Below are 19,633 nucleotides of genomic sequence, written 5' to 3'. Positions count from 1 at the left end.
CAAAGTCTAGGCTTTCAAGAAACAGACCAACGGCCAACTCATGAAGGTTAATTCTAGTATTTTCTGACCACTCTCAAAGAATGCTAATTCAGGCATTTCTTAAAGTTCATTTCTATCTCCTTGCCCTTTTCCCCCACTGTTTGAGTGTTCCATCCTGGCCCTGGGGTCTCCCAGCTCTCTGAAGACTCTGTCCAACAAACTCTCCAGCTACTTCTTTATTACTTAGATAAACTTACCCTCTCTGCACACATTTATTTTTCTCTCAGCTTCCAAATTCTGCATACTGAAGAAATTGGAAGCTGACTCAACTGGTCCCCAGGACAAAATGGTGGGCATGAGGAAGAGACGTGAATATGTATACAGGAATAATTTTTACACCATTAAACTTTCCTCCTTGGAACATCCTTATGAACAGAGACCCAATGTTGGCTTGAATTTTCCAAAGCTCCTTTCATTCCTAATTTATCCAGCTCCCCTTTATTTTTCTCACTGGAGTAGGCATAATTTCTCACAATTTCCCACTGTGCTTCCCAGCAGAGTCTGACTGTGTCCATTAGTGTCCCTCCTGGCAAACTTAGATTTGGAAAATGGGTAACTAAATCCCCATTTATAAAAGGTGTTTTCTTTTGCTAGCAGTTGCCATCTGTTCCTCTCTGCATCGATGTAACCCCCCACCCCTCCAACATCCTCGGGAGATGTTCTCATTCCAGTTGCTCTTTATTCACTTGCGCATTCAATTATCAGCCTTTCTTGAAAGAGGAGAAAGGAGAAACTCAAAATAGAAATAATAACAAATATTAGCCCCACATAAAAAGAGCCATGAGAAGAGTGGCTTTTTTTCCAAGTACATATAAATAACTCATGAAAGGTTGGAAAACAACAAAGAAAATGAATTTTTTTTTTTAAAAAAGACCTAAATGCAGGAAGAATAATTAGGGAATGACTAGAAAGATGAATAATAACAAATAGCAGGAGGAGAGCCTGCAGCAGTTCAGGGGATAAATTATAAGAGGAAAAAAATTGTCAGGTTCCAATTTACAGAGAGTTTCTTAGAGATCTATGTGTCGTTCGTACTTGCTTAGATATGCCAGACATCTCCAGTGTCCATCCCATGTTTTGAATGCAACTTTGTTGGACAACTGGATATGTTTTAAGATATGCCATCCAGGCTACCTGCTGATTTATTTACTTACAGTGAGCTCTCACCAGCAACACAGTTCTAAATGCCAAAGAAAACTTCCATTTCCATCTATTATGTGGTCAAAGAAAATCCCAGTCCTTGAACTTACATTGCAGTTTGTTTTGTGCCATTCAGAAATTTTGCAGGGTCTTCACGTCTACCCTCTAGGAAAGATGCAGGATGTGACTGACTTCTGACAAATAGATATTGGAGATCCAAAATATATTGAGGTCAACTTGTTTGTCATCACATTTCTTATTTGCCCAAGTTCTATATAGACAGAAAGCAGCATTACCAACCCCTTTCAAAAGCAAAATGCATGCTGAATTATATATGAGCAGGGTAATGTCAAGTGGCTGTGATTGCAGCGTGGGAGTTGTTTTGGTTTGTTTTGTTTTGACTTAAGTCAGGAAACAATGAGTATGTTTGTCATTTTCTAAACAATATGGCCCGGATCCACTTGTGGCTGGTAGTCTTTCATCTCCATGGGAGATTCCACCCAACAACTGCCATCTGCCAGGAGTGCCTACAAATGTCAAAGTTCTGCTGGATTTCTCTGAAGCCTGCTTCTGCTTTCAGCAGCTTTCAATAAACTACAGGGCCACAATTTACTTCCATTGTTGTTTCTTCAGGGAGACAGAGTGGAATACATCTGCTGCTTTAGATGAGAAGCCCATGAGAAGAGTACACATGCAATCAGACCAGCTGGTGCAAAAGCATCCAATTCAGCTGCAGTCGGGTGTGGGGGCTGGGGGCTGGGGTTAATGGAGAGAGAAAAAAAGCCCCCACTCATTATATGCATCATTCATTTCTAAGCCAATGTTTGGGGAAGGGACATGTTTTGTGGGGAAAAACATAATTTTTTAAATCAGATTGAGTATCAGCAACCAAGAATAAATTATTAATCATTAAGAGAGGACACTAATTTCTAATGATAAAAGTGAATGTGTGTATGCCTGGGTTCCTAAAATTCCCCACTGTAAAAAATTACATGCTGTGCCTCTAAATGAAAAGTGAAGAAATGAAGAAAAAAATAGTTGTAGCAAATCATGTTTGGCTATGTAACTAATCATCAAGATGGAGTAGATAAAAAAAAAAAAGCATTTATTGGCTCACAGTGCTGATTCAGCAACTGATGATGTGTTCAGCTGGGCGGATCTTCTGCTTTTCTTGCCTGGCATCACTCACATAGATGTGGTGAGCTGGTGGTGTGGCTGGGAGTTGATTGATCACAAATGGCCTCACTCACATTTTTGGCTTTCTTACTGGCTGTTGGATAAGGAGGTGAGGGAAATAGGCTCTGTGTTTCTAACAGGCAAACCCAATTTTGTTCTCATGTTGGTGATCACAGTGTTCAAAAACGCAGCAAGTGGCCGGCGCCGCAGCTCACTAGGCTAATCCTCTGCCTGCGGTGCTGGCACTCCAGGTTCTAGTCCCGGTTGGGGCACCAGATTCTGTCCCGGTTGCTCCTCTTCCAGTCCATCTCTCTGCTGTGGCCCGGGAAGGCAGTGGAGGATGGCCCAAGTCCTTGGGCCCTGCACCCGCATGGGAGACCAGGAGGAAGCACCTGGCTCCTGGCTTCAGATCGGCGCAGCGTGCTGGCCGTAGTGGCCATTTCGGGGGTGAACCAACGGAAGGAAGACCTTTCTCTCTGTCTCTCTCTCTCACTGTCTAACTCTGCCTGTCAAAAACAAAAACAAAAACCAAACAAACAAAAAAACAGCAAGCAAGAAGCCACTGCTTATGACATGTTCGCTGTATCCCATTGGCCAAAGCAAGTCATGTGACCAGGGACAAGGTTGGCATGGACAGGTAATGCTCAAGGGAGTAAGACAGCAAGGCAGAAACAAATCAGGCCATTACCCCAACAATCTACCTGAGAAACATAAGTATTCTTGGAAATGTTTTTATCTGTATCAAAAGACCAAAACTCTGGGGACATAGAATCAATAACAAAATAAATCTTGGGTATCTCCACATTCTTCCTTTGGCAGATGAGACAACTTAAACTCAAAGAGGTGACTTTATTTGCCCAAGATCACATGAGTAACTGGATAATGCATTAATTATGAAAGAATTGGGAAACATCTGGAATCATTGATACAGTAATTTGATTTAATGTGTAGGACAGGTAAAACTTTATAGTGGGAGGAAAAATCTACCTAGGCCTACAGAGTCTGGAGAATATTTTAAGAAAGAAAAGACAAAGCTCAAGTGGGCAGGTAAATGAGTAGATATAGTTAGGGAAAGCCAAGTGAAGCTCCAAGTTGTCATATTTCTCTCATATTTTCTTAGATTCTCAAACTTTACTGTGCATATGAATCACCTGGGCATCTTTTTAAAATAAAGATTCTAACTCATAAGGTGGGATATGAGACTGAATTTCTAACCAGCTAATACTGCATACGGAAGGGCCACACATTGAGTGGCAAAGCTCTAGCAGTCAGCCTTGTTCATCCAGTTTCTCATCTCTTATTATAGTTTGGATATAAGTTTAAATGTTGAATGTCCCCCAAAATCTCATGCATTACTTGGTCCCCAAAGTCTTACGTTAATGGTACTAAGAAGACAGGGATTTAATCCAATCACAGTGTTTGGAGGTGAGACCTTTGGGATCTGATGGATTGGCTCGGGTTGTTAGAGTGCAGACCCAATGATTAAATACTGGTGGCTTGATAAGAGATCACATGGACACATACTGAGACACACATGCTCCCTTTTGCCTCAGGACTCTGCCAGCAAGACATCATCACCAGGTAAGGAACCAGCAGGGCCCACCTGAACTTCAACTATGAACCTCCAAAACCATGAGCCAAAATAAACTCCTGTCTCATGAAGTTAGTTGCTTCGGGTATTTCATTGTAGTTATGAAAACCTGACTAATAATACTCTTATTAGGCCCCTACATGCATCTCTCCTCCCTGATATCACCACTCCTCAGAGTGATGAGTCAGACATCTGACTGTGATACCCTTGCAGAGAGAGTTGTCCCATTGCAGTAGGTGTGTACCTGGGAGACACTTGGTTCTGAATCATTGTTTCCAGAAATATTATAGAACTTATTAGATGTATTCTGGAATCTTGATGCTCCCCTCTCCTCCAGTACAGTCCAAAGAGACTCCCTTGCTCTGTCTCCAGACCCCTTCCTCCTAGAATCAATGACTTCCTTTCATAGCTGCAGTTATCACCCACTGAAGCAGAGAAGGGCTAAATTCTCATATCTCCTCTCCCTAGCCAGACCACTATGTGTTCCTGTGAACCTAGACAAGTTCCTCAGGAAATACCAGTATAGGTTTGGGGAAATGAGAAAGAAAAAGCAATGAAAATAGAGTATGTGTTTTAAAGCAGATTACTTTGGTGGGCCTTGTGGTACAAAGGATTAAGCCCCTGCTGGTGGTACCAGCATCCCATATGAGCATCCATTCAAGTCCTAGATGCTCCACTTCCTATCCAGCTCTGTCTTCTGATGTACCTAGAAAAGCTGCAGAGGATGGCCCAAGTGCTTGGGCCCCTGTCACCCACATTGGAGACCCAGATGGAGTTCCTGGCTCCTGGCTTTGACCTGACCCAACCTAGCCATTGCAGACATTAAGGGAGTGAACCAGCAGATGGAGGATCTCTCTTTCTCTCTCTCTCACTCACTCTCTCCCTCTCTCCCTCCCTCTGTGTGTGTATAACACTACTTTTCAAGTAAACAAATGAAATATTTTAAAAGACCTTGAAAATAAAATAAAGCAAATTACTGATGCAACAACTGGGTTTCAGGGCTGCTGAGGACCCCTGGCAAACTATGCAGAAGCAGGCTCAGAATCTTTCCACTCAACAAGAGAAAGTCAGGTATTTATACACCTGTGCCTTTTGGATACGGCTGGAGCAAGGGTGCTTTGCTTGAATTCATTCTGAAGCACATGCGGCTTTTCTAGGCATGTGACTGGAATGCCAGAGAAAGACTTTCAGGCAGAGAGAGCCTCTGTGGTTTCCAGGATCAGCTTTCAGTTTGTAGAGAAGAGAATGCAGAAGGATTATGAGCAAGACCATAGCCTTAGCCATCCTTGGAGAAATATTTAGAAAGCCAAGAGGAGTTTATGAGTATAAAACTTTTGACTAAAACCAAGGATATCACATGAGAAGCAAAATATTAGAAAAATATTATGGAATTGAACAACCCTTTTGATTATTTCTTCTTTCCTTCTTTCTATTGACTATTTAGTTGGCTTATGTTGTTGAAAAAAATTTTTTTTCATTGCTTTCCATTAGGAAGCAATGCAGTTGACCCTCTTTATTCATACTCTCCATTACTGAGATTTCAACCAGGTACTGGCAAAAAATATTTTGAAATGCTACCTCTGTACTGAACATGTGCAAACATTTTTATCTTATTATTCCATAAACAACACAGTTTAACAACTATTCACCTAGCATTCACATTGTTTCAGGTATTAAGAGTGATCTAGAAATGATAGGGTGCATGGGAAGATGTGTGTAGGTTATATGCAAATACTAAGAGCTTTCCTAAAAGGGACTTGAGCGTGTGTGGACTTTGATATCTGTGTTAGGTTCCTGTGTTGTATTAGATCTAGGTTTTATTCTGTCCCTATCACTTCCCAAAACTGTGCCTATGGCCAAGTTATCCTCATCAGATTCCAATTTCCTCATATGTTGAAAGGGAATAGAAATTCTGACTGCATAGGACTGTAATGAAGAATGAATGCAAGGAAGTGTGTAAGCAGCTCACCATGAAAGACACGCAAATGCCCTGCTCCTTCTTCAGATCTCCAGTGCTGTCCTCAGTACTGAAGTCGAAATCCAATTCTACTTAGTCGATTTGTATTGAAGTCATATTGTGTATAGAATCTGTCTTGGAGTCCATCAAAAGTATAGAGCTAATAAAATCTATCTTCTTAATTGAAAATGAATCAATGAAGAATGGGATGGGAGAGGGAGTGGGAGATGGGATGGTTGTGGGTGGGAGGGAGGTTATGGGGAAATAATAAAATAAATAAAATAAAATAAATAAATAAAATAAAAATAAATTTATATTTGTTAAATAAAAGTTAAAAAAAAAACTTGCCTTTGTTGCTGTGGATTCGTTCTGAGAGGAGGAGTGTGGTGGGGGCAAGAAGCGCGGAGTCACCACACAGACCCAGGGACTCGGGTGAAAGCGGGCCAGAGGCGAGCAGCCCACAGACATTTATTTCAGTTGGTACAGCGGCTTAAATAGCCAAGGCAGCCAGTCTGATCAAGGGGCAGTTTATGCCCTAACCAATCATAGCCTGTTGCCAGGCAGTATCCAAAGCCATCCAATCACAGCCTGTTGCTAGGCAGGCTCTGTTGCCAGGTGGTTTCCCAGGGGGTTTCCAAAGCCACTCCTGAGTAACTGACCTTTGCTTGCCAGCGGCCATTTTGGCATGGCCTTCTCATTCCACCACATTTCTCATTCCACCACATATCTTATTTCTTGTAGCTTTCTGATTGGAGAAAGACTTACAAAGAAGTAACTCTAACAGTATCAGGTAGTGAAAAGTACTACTTTCTCTTTTTAAATTTTTATTTAATAAATATAAATTTCCAAGGTACAGCTTATGGATTACAGTGGCTTTTTCCTCCCCATAACTTCCCTCCCACCCACAACCCTCCCATCTCCTGCTCCCTCTCCCATTCTATTCTCATCAAGATTCATTTTCAATTATCTTTATATACAGAAGATCAGTTTATTTTTATATTAAGTAAAGATTTCAACAGTTTGCACCCACACAGAAACACAAAGTGTAAAATACTGTTTGAGTACTAGTTATAGCATTAAATCACAATGTACAGCACATTAAGGACAGAGATCCTACATGAGGAGTAAGTGCACAGTGACTCCTGTTGTTGACTTAACAATTGACACTCTTGCTTATGTCATCAGTAATCACCCTAGGTTCTAGTCATGAGTTGCCAAGGCTATGGAAGCCTTTTGAGTTCGCCAACTCCAATCTTATTTAGACCAGGTCATAGTCAAAGTGGAAGTTCTCTCCTCCCTTCAGAGAAAGGTACCTCCTTTTTGATGACCTGTTCTTTCCACTGGGATCTCACTCGCAGAGATCTTTCATTTAGGGTTTTTTTTGTTTTGTTTTGTTTTGTTTTGTTTTGTTTTGTTTTTTTGCCAGAGTGTCTTGGCTTTCCATGCCTAAAATACTCTCATGGGCTCTTCAGCCAGATCCAAATGCCTTAAGGGCTGATTCTGAGGCAAGAGTGCTGTGTAGGACATCTGCCATTCTATGAGTCTGCTGTGTATCCCATTTCCCATGTTGGATTGTCCACTCCTTTTTAATTCTATCAGTTAGTATTAGCAGACACTAGTCTTGTTTATGTGATCCCTTTGACTCTTAATCCTATCATTATGATCAATTATCAACTGAAACTGATCACTTTGACTAGTGAGATGGTACATGCCACCTTGATGGGATTGAATTGGAATCCCCTGGCACTTTTCTGACTCTACCATTTGGGGCAAGTCCGATTGAGCATGTCCTAAATTGTACATCTCTTCCCTCTCTTATTCCCACTCATATTTAACAGGGATCACTTTTCAGTTAAATTTAAACACCTAAGAATAATTGTGTGTTATTTACAGAGTTCAACCAATAGTACTAGAACAAAAAAAAAATACTAAAAGGGATAAAGTATTAAGTTGTTCCTCGACAGCCAGGACATTGACTGATCAAGTCACTGCTTCTCATAGTGTCCATTTCACTTCAACAGGTTTCCTTTTTGGTGCTTGGTTAGTTGTCACCAATCAAGGAGAACATATGATATTTGTCCCTTTGGGACTGGCTTATTTCACTCAGCATGATGTTTTCCAGATTCCTCCATTTTGTTGCAAATGACCGGGTTTCATTGTTTTTGACTGCTGTATAGTATTCTATAGAGTACATGTCCCATAATTTCTTTATCCAATCTACTGTTGATGGGCATTTAGGTTGATTCCAGGTCTTAGCTATTGTGAATTGAGCTGCAATAAACATTAAGGAGCAGACAGCTTTTTTATTTGCCAGTTTAATTTCCTTTGGGTAAATTCCAAGGAGTGGCATGGCTGGGTTTTATCGTAGGATTATATTCAGGTTTTTGAGGAATCTCCAAACTGACTTCCATAGTGGCTTTACCAGTTTGCATTCCCACCAACAGTGGGTTAGTGTCCCTTTTTCCCCACAGCCTCACCAGCATCTATTGTTGATAGATTTCTGTATGTTAGCCATTCTAACCCGGGTGAGGTGAAACCTCACTGTGATTTTGATTTGCATTTTCCTGATGGCTAGTGATCTTGAACATTTTTTCATGTGTCTGTTGGCCGTTTGGATTTCCTCTTTTGAAAAATGTCTATTGAGGTCCTTGGCCCATCTCTTGAGTGGGTTGTTTGTTTTGTTGTTGTGGAGTTTTTTTGATCTCTTTGTAGATTCTGGTTATTAACTCTTTATCTGTTGCATAGTTTGCAAATATTTTTTCCCATTCTGTTGGTTGCCTCTTCACTCTCCTGACTGTTTCTTTTGCAGTACAGAAACTTCTCAATTTGTTGCAATCCCAGTTGTTAATTTTGGCTTTGACTGCCTGTGCTTCCAGGATCTTTTCCAAGAAGTCTTTGCCTGTGCCTATATCTTGCAGGGTTTCTCCAATGTTCTCTAATAATTTGATGGTGTCAGGTCGTAGATTTAGGTCTTTAATCCATGTTGAGTGGATTTTTGTGTAGGGGTCTTGCTTCATGCTTCTGCACATGGAAATCCAATTTTCCCAGCACCATTTATTGAATAAACTGTCCTTATTCCAGGGATTGGTTTTGGATCCTTGAGCAAATATAAGTTGGCTGTAGATGTTTGGATTGATTTCTGGTGTTTCTATTCTGTTCCATTGGTCTATCCACCTATTTCTGGAAAAGTGCTACTTTCAATATAAAGAATGATATGCTCTGATCTTCCACAGAGAGAAAAATTATCCCCTTTTTTCCTGTAATTTATGTAAGAGTAGTTCATTCCATAATTCACACTCAACTGCTAGGATCTGCAAAATTCCCACCAGTTGCCATGTTCAATGGAATTATGTTCCACATGAAAAACACTTCAACTAACCTCTCCTTAATTCCAACATTCTTAGGATTAGAAAGAAAACTTGAAAATAATTTAAAAACTGCTGACTTGTATCAGGCATAGATTTGTTCAGACGAAACAGAGAAACAGAAGGTTTTTGAAGTAAGATTATTTTGTCAATGGGCCATGTAAAAGAAAGAAAATAAAAATGATTGTTCAAGCTTTGAAAATCCTCTCACTTATAATGAGATTGGAGTAGGGAAGAAAATGAACATTGATTAAGCAACTCTAAAAGCCAGGGACTGTGATAAAGTCTTCAGTCATCAATTTACTTGATCCTGTCCACTCCCCCAAAGACCACCAGAGAAACCTGTTGATAAGAAAAGCTATATTTATTAAACTTACTAGAATAAGGAGGAACACTATCTTGACAGTAAGTTTTAGGGCCTGAGTTTGGTGATATGGGAAGTGGTCTTGCAAAGCAAGGAAGTTGGACTGGGCAAAGTTTGTGGCATTATTATTATTTACTTTGGACACATCAAGGTGAAGGTATTTTGAATGGAGTCTTGATGAGTAAGTTGTCCTTCTTAATCTTGATAAATCCAGTTGTTTTGCTAGTGTTATGGAATAAATTGTGTCCCTGACCCCTACAAAAGCCATATGTTGAAGCCATATCCCCTCTTACCTCAGAATGAGACTGTATTAGGAGGTCGGCCTTTAAAGAGATGATTAAGGTTAACTGAGGTCATATGGGTGGGATCTAATCCAATATAAGTGAATGTAAAAGGTCTTTGTACTGCTATTATAAAATATCTAAACTTGGTGATTTATGAAGAACAGAAATTTATTTCTCACAGTTCTGGAAGCTAGGAGATCCAATATTAAGGCGCTGGCAGATAGGGTGTCCACTTATGGGCCCTTCTAAGATGGTTCTCTCAGTTCCTTCCAAGATGACACCTTGTTGTTGTCACTATATCTTCTGGAGGGATCACTGTGCCCTAATGTGGTAGAAGGGACAAAAGGGCCAACAAGATAAACACTCTCTCTGAAGCCTGTTTTATAAGGACATTGATTTGTCCATAAGGGTGGAATCTGTCCAAGCCCCATGTAATACCACCACAATGGGGATTAAATTTCAACACATGAATTTGAGGGAATACTCAAACCATCACAGTGAATATCCTTATAACAAGAGGCTATCAGGACACACACACACACACACACACACGGAGGACTCTGTGAAGACACAAGGAGAAGGTGGCCATCTATAAGTCAAAGGGAAGGGCTTCTGGATTAAACAAACCTGCCAGTACCTTGATGTTAGACTTCTGGTCTTCAGAGCTGTGGGAAAATGAGTTTCTATTGTTTAAGTCACTTGATCTGTGGCATTTTGTTCTAGTAATGCTAGAAAACTATTATAGTTTGTTCAGTCATTTTTTCTAGAAGCAGGTACTTCTAAAGGCAGGAAGTGAAGTAACATGCCCAAGATGACACAGCTGTGAAGGAGGAGTCAACATTCTAACTTTAATCTACTGGACCACAAAACAAAATTCCCCTCCATATTTTGAGTTCCTCTGAAGTAGAGACAAATTATACATAAGGATCCACTAGAAAGTGGTTGGGGATTTACTGCATCTTTTTTTTTTTTTTTTTTGACAAGTAGAGTTACAGACAGTGAGAGAGACAGACAGAGAGAAAGGTCTTCCTTCCATTGGTTCACTCCCCAAATGGCCACTACGGCCAGTGCTGTGCCAATCCAAAGCCAGAAGCCAGGTGCTTCTTCCTGGTCTCCCATGGGGATGCAGGGGCCCAAGGACTTGGGCCATCCTCCACTGCCCTCCCGGCCACAGCAGAGAGATGAACTGGAAGAGGAGCAACTGGAACTAGAACTGGCGTCCATATGGGATGCTGGTGCCGCAGGCGGAAGATTAACCAAGTGAGCCATGGCGCCTGCCCCTACTACATCTATTTTTTATGGTTTTTTTTTTTTTTTTTTTGGTTGGTCCTTTTTTCACACAACAGAGGATAGCTGAGGGCATCCATTTTTGTTTTTTTTCCCCCCGCAGGCTCTAGTCTAAGGTAACGTTTTACAGTTTATCAAGTGTAAAGGCCAGCTGGCTATTGCTCTAGGTGAGCACTCCTGTGGCTCACCAACATTCTTCCAGAAATGACCATCTTGAGGCATAGAAATTCTGTGACTTTCAATTGCCAACACCTGCCACTCTTCACTGAGTGGAGTCAGCCCTTCTTCAGGGCAGATTGGAAATTCTGAGAAATTAATAATCTCCCTGTAGTAACCCCCAGCAAATGATTGGTGTGAGTGGATGGGAAAATATCTCAGCTCCTTCTTTAATCACATGGGATAATCCTCAGACATGTTTTATGCTGTTCCCAGAGTTCCCCTGTGTGGCCGACTTTGAATTGGCTTGGTAACATCTCTCAAACTGTTTACACTCAAATCCTTGTCTTGGGATCTTCTAGAAGGACTCAAAAGAAGACACTGGGCTATGACTGCAGACTTCAATCTAACAGTCCCCTCCCTTGTCTCCAACACCTATATGAACCTCTAGCTAGTTCTCTTTAGCCGAAAAATTTCTTTCATATGACCTAGAAGAGCTGGCCTGATCTGTCACCTACCTATCTGTCCTTGTCAGAGTTCTTGGTCTTAAGAACAGAGACAGAATGTGAGCACCTAGAGCACAAAAGGGGTTCATCAGAGGAGTCTCTCTTGCAGACTCGGCTTAGCAGGAATCAGACCACTTTGGAGTAAACAGACAAGAATTATCTGGTTAGGACCCTGAGGGACCCAACACAACTTAGTCCTGAGCACTCTCCTCCTATCACTGAGTGTTCAGCCATCAGAAGCCCCCGTGGGAAAGTCTCTAACCAGCATGTGCCTTCCTGGCCCTCCTACGTGAGGAGTGCTGAGGCCAGATGTGTTTGAAAGGCATGCCCTGAGTGTGTAGGAGATGGGATCCCTTCTTCTCTGTCCACATCTGTTGTGTGCCCAAAGCCTGGGCAGCTGGAAGCCAGCCCTCTCCAACCACAGGCCCCTCCTGGTCTGAAGATCATCCCCATCAGGCTTTGTGCCGCTGCCGGGCTCCCTCCTGCTACAGAGTTTGCCATCCTTTTTGCACAGAATGCTCCCCTTTCTGCCAACTCCCCTTGGCTCAGAATCCAGGTCAGATTTTCACAAGGAAAGTTTCCTGAGACTGCCAGCAGGTCAGACCTCTCCCCCTTATCCCCAGATGTACACACAAGAGCATTCCCTTGAGAAGTACACTTCCCTTGTAATTGCATTTTTATTTACATCCCTCCCAAAAAGTCAATTCCCTGAAGTCCCAGGGCTGTGTCCACTTTTGCTCACCTGTTTGTTCTCAGTGCCAAGAAGGCCTAGCACGTAACAGGCACTAAATAAACAGTTGAGAATTAATGAATAAACTAGTGAACACATTCTTAAGTAGTTCACTTTGGATTTTTACCAAATGATTGCTAAGTTTATCAATAGCTGAGGATATCATCCTTTTGCTTAGAAGTGAAACAACTCATATTTTTAGTGAAAAAATACTAAAATAACTCAGGGATACATGTGGTCCCTTGACTAAATGTTCCCAAATGAGTATTTCTCTAAAAGAATAAAAAAGAAATTTTTAAGTTTTTATAAAGCGTTGAGTGCATTGAACATTAGGGCAAACAGCAATTAACTTTTGCTCATAACATATGTCTACAGAGCCCAGTAACTGAAAACAATAATTGCTGAGTATTATTCATTCCTCTGGCTGGTGTAGTTGATCTAGGATAAGATCAACCAAAGTGGTTCTGTTCTATGTGACTCTCATCTTGCACTTGCCACCAATGGGTTATCCCAGGCATGTTCATATTCTTATGCCACCAGTGGGTTAGTACAGGCATGTTCCTCTCATGGCAATGACAGAAGCAAAGGAGAGAAAGTAGATTCACAAGGGTCCACTTCCACTTAAGTCCTAGATTCAGTTGTGGCCAGTTGTCACTTCTGCCCTTGTACCATTAGCCAACTCAGTTTACAAGATCAAACCCAAAGTGAAGATGTGGAGAACAGGGCCAGTGTTGTGCCACAGCAGGTTAAGCCACTTGCAGTGCTAGCATCCAATATGGGCGTCAGTTTGAGTCCCAGCTGTTCTACTTCTGATGTAGCTCCCTGCTAATTAATGCACCTGGAAAAGCAATGGAAGATGGCCCAAGTTCTTGGACTCCTACCACCCATATGGGAGACCCAAATGGAGTTCCAGGCTCCTGGCTTCAACATGGTGAAGCCCCAGTCATTTGGGGAGTAAACCAACAGATAAAAGATCTCTCTCTTTCCCTATCCCCTTAACTCTGCCTTTCAAATAAATAAATCTTTTTCAAAATGTGTAGAAGATCACTACATTGACAGCGAGGCCACAGCAAGAGTATAGATGCAGAGAGGGATGAAAAATCAAGACCAACCACACCATTTATCCCCAGATTAGTGTCCAAGCCAATGACAAGAAACACTTAGAAAAACAAATGATCAAATGACAAAAGCAAATATTCAGCCAGCAAGTGGGTTTAAATTACCTGGGAAAGCACTCAGAATCAGGGCTCCTCAAAGCTATGTAGGACATCCAAAGCAAGAAAAATTGGAAAATTGTTACAGCCAAAAAGAATGTAAGGAGACAGGATGAACAGAAGTAATATGGAGCCGGTACTGTGGCATAGAGGGTAAAGCATCCCATGTGGGCGCCTGTTTGAGTCCCTTGAATCCCGGCTGCTCCACTTCTGATCCAGCTCTCTGCTATGGCCTGGGAAAAGTGATGGAAGATGGCCCAAGTCCTTGGGCTTCCATCTGGGAGGCCCGGAAGAGGCTCCTGGATCCTGGCTTCAGATAGGCTCAGCTCCAGCCGTGGCAGCCATTTGGTAGAGTGAACCAGTGGATGGAAGATTCTCTCTCTCTCTCTCTCTCTCTCTCTCTCTCTCTCTCTCTCTCTCCCTCTCTCTTTCTCTCTCACACATGCATGCACGTCTGCCTCTGCCTCTCTGTAATTCTGCCTTTCAGATGGATGGATAAATCTTGAAAGAAAGAAAGAAGGAAAGGAAGAAAATACTATGAAGTCCTTTGGAGCAGCATTTAAACAGCGGTTTATTAAAAAAGTAATATGGAATCCTGATGAGCTAGTGGAATACTAAAAGGATGTTAAAAACTAAGAACAAAAAAGTCAGCTAATTATAGGTTCTAGTTAATATTATTGTTTCAGTATTTGTCATTAGTTATGATAAATGTACCATAATAGTGTTATATAGGAGAAATGGATAAAGAATATATGAGAACTCTGTACTTTCAACTTCTCCATAGATCGAAAACTATTCCACAAGAAAAAGTCCATTTAAACCAGAAACCAAAGATGGAATATGGTTTATAATAGTGGGAGTCATCTCCTGTCTAGACTCCTCAAGTTCTTAAATTTATCACTGTCTTGAAAATGTCAGATTTGTTGCAGGAGGGTGGTGTAGAGACTTTCCTGGGACTCTAGAACCAGAGGTTTATACTCAGCCAATAATTCTACTTGGAGAGGAACTAGAGCTATGTGGAGAAGTCTCTTGTCAGAATCTCCAGTCAGCCAGGAGAGATGAGCTGCCTGCAGCCTCCTGGTATGTGGAGCCGCCAGCCTCTGCCCTGTGCAGCCCGCCTTTGGGCTCCTTCCATTCTCATTCCGTTGTGATCTTAATCCCATCAGCACATTTGCCCTAGATTCACTTCCTCCCCTTCTGTTTGAGAGGTCAGATGGAATTCATTCTAGATCTGACTCCAAACTTCTGTAATTTTTGAGTAACATAGTTTAAAGAGGCGAACTTACAAGTTCATAGCAAGAGTTGGCTTGCAGCTTGGGAAGCCTACATCACCTATTTAGAGGGCCTGGGTTCAAGTCCCAGCTACAAGTCCTGGCTACCACTCCTGATTCCAGCCTCACGCTAATGCACACTCTTGAGAGGCAGCAGGTAACAGTTAAGTTTGTGGGTCCTTGCCACCCATGTGGCATCTAGCCTTCTCTTGGGTGTTATAGGCATTTGGAGAGTGAACCAGTGGATTGGAGATCTCTGTCTGTGACTCTCTCTGCCTTTCAAAGAAAGAAAGGAAGAGAGGAAATGGAAGGGAGGAAGGGAGAGCGGGAGAGAGAAAAAAGCAGGAAGAATGGAGGAAGAAAGGAAGGAAGAGAAAGAAGAAAGAGAAAAGGAGGGAAAAAAAGGAAGGAAAGGAGGAAGAGAGAAGAAAAGAAGGAAGAAAAAGAAAGAAAGAGAGAGAGAGAAAAGGAAGGAAGGAAGGAAGGAAGGAAGAAAAGAAAGGAAAAATTTTAAGTTCACAGCTACAGTGGGACCAGAGTAGCCCATTTTCTTTCATTTTTTTTTAAATATAATTTTTAAAAAGATTTATTTATTTGAAAGTCAGAGTTATGCAGAGAGAGGAGAAGCAGAGAGAGAGAGAGAAAGAGAGAGGTCTCCTACCCACTGGTTCACTCCCCAATTGGCCACAATGGCCGGAGCTGCGCCGATCCAAAGCCAGGAGCCAGGAGCTTCTTCCTTGGTCTCCCACGTGGGTGCAGGGGCCCAAGGACTTGGGCCATCTTCTACTGCTTTCCCAGGCCATAGCAGACAGCTGGATCAGAAGTGGAGCAGCCAGGTCTCGAACCAGGGTCCATATGGGCATTAACCCGCTGTGCCATAGCGTTGGCCCCCAAAATCTAATTTAGGGCTTGCCTGTCTCCAAAAAAGCTTCCTTGACTGCTACAGCCTTTTTAAATTATGCTTTCTCCGGACACAGGAAGCTCTAATATTGCATAAGGATATACCTTTCTCTAGGGTTTCATCCCTAACTTTAAGTTCCTTGAAGGCAGGGGCCTTCATTCTGTATACATCCTGTATCCTCCCAAGATTTAACAAAATGCTAGTTCATAAGCCTCCTGCACACCCAGTGAAAGGCAACACTCTCTCCCCATCCCTGGGGCAGCAATGCTGTCTGAGGTTGCAGGCAGTTCACTGGCATAGCTTGCTGCCATGGCAACGTGGCATCCCTCAAGTAGACCACGCTCCATGGTGCCCTGGAGCAGCTGCTACCGCTGTGTCTCCACCAGTGCCATTTCTGCTTCCTCAAATTTTATATTGGGTGGGATAATAACACAAATTAAGGTATTTGCTGGTTTCTATTACCATTTTTTGGTAAATCACTTTTTCCATATTAATGCCTGGGAAAGAGATTGTCAGCACACACACCATTTATTTCACTGATTAAAAAGCTTTAAAAGCTCAGTCATGTTTTTCTAATACAATTCACTGCTTCCAAATTTATTTACTGCCGCCTCTATAAATCCAAGTAAATCATGCTTTTATACATGCACACTACGCCCCTGTTGAAAAGAGATTTGCTAATAGGCTGTGCTTGTGGAATCCTAATTCTCCACTTGCAGCACCGGCACCCCGGGTTCTAGTGCCGGTTGGGGCGCCGGATTCTGTCCCAGTTGCCCCTCTTCCAGTCCATCTCTCTGCTGTGGCCCGGGAAGGCAATGAAGGATGGCCCAAGTCCTTGGGCCCTGCACCTGCATGGGAGACCAGGAGAAGCACCTGGCTCCTGGCTTTGGATCAGCGCGGCGCGCCAGCCGCAGCGGCCATTAGAGGGTGAACCAACGGAAAAGGAAGATCTTTCTGACTGTCTCTCTCTCTCACTGTCCACTCTGCCTGTCAAAAAAAAAAAATGGAATGAATGCTAGCAGCAAAGTTTTACCCCAGCCCTTAAAGAATGCCAGTTAGGGATAGCAGGAAAATGAAAAAAAGCAAGAGGATAAAAAGAAACAGGTTCACCATCCATTCCCCAAAGTTACATTTCCAAATTGCAATTAGTAGGCATTTTTTAATTTAGATTTTATTACATATTTGAGACTCTAATTGCATTGTTATTTTTTTTCTGGCTTCTCCAGAGAACGTCTTGGGATCTGGGAATTTGTATGTATGATTTCTACAATGGAATTTCCTTTCCTGTGTGTCTGTGTGTGTGTATCTTAGTATACATAATTATTTAATATACATAAGTTATATCAGTTTTATATTATATAATAATATAATATGCAATCATATATAATATAAATAGAATATATGGGTATACATAATTTTATGTATTATAAAGTTATTTTAAAGTCATAATTTTAGATATCAAAATACACAGACATAAATAAATTTATATTTATGTTAACAGTGGGAACAGTGGTAATTCAGAGAATAAACTGTGGCTTTAAATCCAGATGATCTACATGTTTCACTGATAAACTGGACTTTTGGTAAGACAGTGCTACAAAATAGAAAAGCAAGAGAGGAGATAGAGAGGGCAAGTTCAAAGCTGAAAAAGATTTCCAAGTCCAAAGTCCTAGCTTCTCACCGCAAGCCCTATCCTCCAGTCCAAAGCCCTAGTTTAGTAATATGGAGGATGAGTCCAGGGGGAAAACCGACATAGCCAAAAACGCAGAGCCATCTCGGATAGCTGTGGGTAAACTGAAGAAATTGACACAAAATCCTCTGGATTTCTGCTCAAGTCACAATCATGAAATAACACTCAAAGGCTCCAGGACATGCCCCTAAATGTCAATTAGTGTTTATACTTTGTCAGAACACAGTGAATAGGGGAGCTAAGACGTCCTGTGGGCTCGCCTCCCTCCTGGCAGCCTGCGGATGAGTTCATGCCATCCGTTTCCAGAACCCTTGTTACCATTCTCTCCAGCTCCATTAGCAGGTGGGGAATTGTGTGCTGGCTTTCTAATTAAAAATAATAGTAATTAACATACCAGACACAGTGTTGACTAAAACAAACCATTATTCTCCCTTAATCATTTATCTTTGTATTAGTCAACCCACCAGAGGAGTAAATCAATGCTAAATCTGAAATTGAATGACTTGGGTGTTTTAGAGAAAAATAAACTTACCAAGTCATCACAAAAAGACAGCAGCCAGGATGAATCAGGGCTGTTTTACAAGTTGCTATGATCGGACCTTTAAAAAGAGAATAATGATAAATACCACTAGTCAGAAATGAGCTAACTCAAAAACGTCCTCATTTCCTTATCACCTTTATTCCTATTGTTGATCTCACAAATATGCTCAACTCTTGAAGGGAGGCTGTTTAAACAGATGTTCGGCTATTCTAATCCCTAAAATGAAAAGCTGGACTAAGAGAACAGAGTTGAGAATGGTTCATGACTGGGCACCCAGAGAACTGTCATGTGCAGTTCTAAAGGTAGGAATCCTGGCCCAAACAGCATGTCTACTTTAGAGTTGGATGGACGCTTCCAACACATTTCCTACCTCAGCTGTGATGATTCACCTCTCCCCGCAGAAAGTATGTAAGGTAGTTTGTTTCACAACATCTGTACAGCATTGGGCTTTAATAGATTCTCAAAGGAGGGGGTGACCCATGAGTCTTGCGTTAAACCCAGGTCTTCGGTTGACAAACAGGCTGCTTTTACTACTTGCAGCTGTAATCCACCTGACATGAATAGTTCATGAAAACTGAAAGTATAATTAAAGAATCTCAAACTGAGTTCTGTGGTCCATTTGAAAACCCGATGTAAGATTCAAGCCCTTCCAGTATAAGCTCCAATGTCTGTAAAACCCCATAGATACCTAGTCCTTGGCTGGCCACAAGAAAACCCATCTTGGGGTCACTAAATGATCACTCTGCTGTGAACTCCCAGAACAGCTCTTGTTCTTGAAAAGGTAAACATAAGGACAGCAGTGGTACTTGATAAACCTCAAAGTAGCTTTATGCCCATCATCTCATGAATTGGAAAAAGAGAACAGCAGCCACCTATGAGGATTTCAGAAATGTCCAGGCTTATTTGATAAATGTAGCTAAGACTCAGAGAAGTAAAATGATTGAGTCAAGATCAAACATGCAGACTAAGACCAAGGTCCTGGACACCAGAGGTCAAGAGAGGGTTCCTTCAATCCTATTATCAAACCTTCCAGTGGTCCAGTCACTGGATGAAGTAACACTAATAGTTCACACATAGAGCATTTATTACAAGCTAAGCACTCTTCTGAATCCTTTAAATTGTCTAATTTAGTTTCACAGCAGTTGTATCAAGTTGTATTTTAGCCACATCTATTTCTGCGTAACAAACAAACAAAACTTGCAAGGATCTCTAACAGTAAATACTTTGTTTCATCAATGTGCATATGGTTTTGTTGTGGTTTAGCCAATCTAGAGTGGACTTAGATTGCAGACCAGCCAAATCAAAAACTCTTGGTGGAGTGGGGGAGGGTACAGGGGAGAATGATTAGCAATTCCACAAGATTTTCAGAGGATTCCAATGCCACTTCTAAATTTAGCAGCCATTACTAGAAGTTTCCGAGA

General features: G+C 41.7%; 1 protein-coding gene across 2 annotated transcripts in view; it reads left to right on the top strand.

Moving 5' to 3' along the window:
• Nucleotides 1-19,633, top strand: part of PCSK2 (proprotein convertase subtilisin/kexin type 2) — a 307,137-nt gene that overhangs the window by 118,478 nt on the left and 169,026 nt on the right. The window lies entirely within an intron of this gene.

Source organism: Lepus europaeus, chromosome 10, assembly GCF_033115175.1.
Source record: "Lepus europaeus isolate LE1 chromosome 10, mLepTim1.pri, whole genome shotgun sequence".
In the NCBI taxonomy this organism is placed as follows: Eukaryota; Metazoa; Chordata; class Mammalia; order Lagomorpha; family Leporidae; genus Lepus; species Lepus europaeus.
Note: the sequence above shows the minus strand (reverse complement) of the source record. Positions and strands in the feature narration are given on the sequence as shown.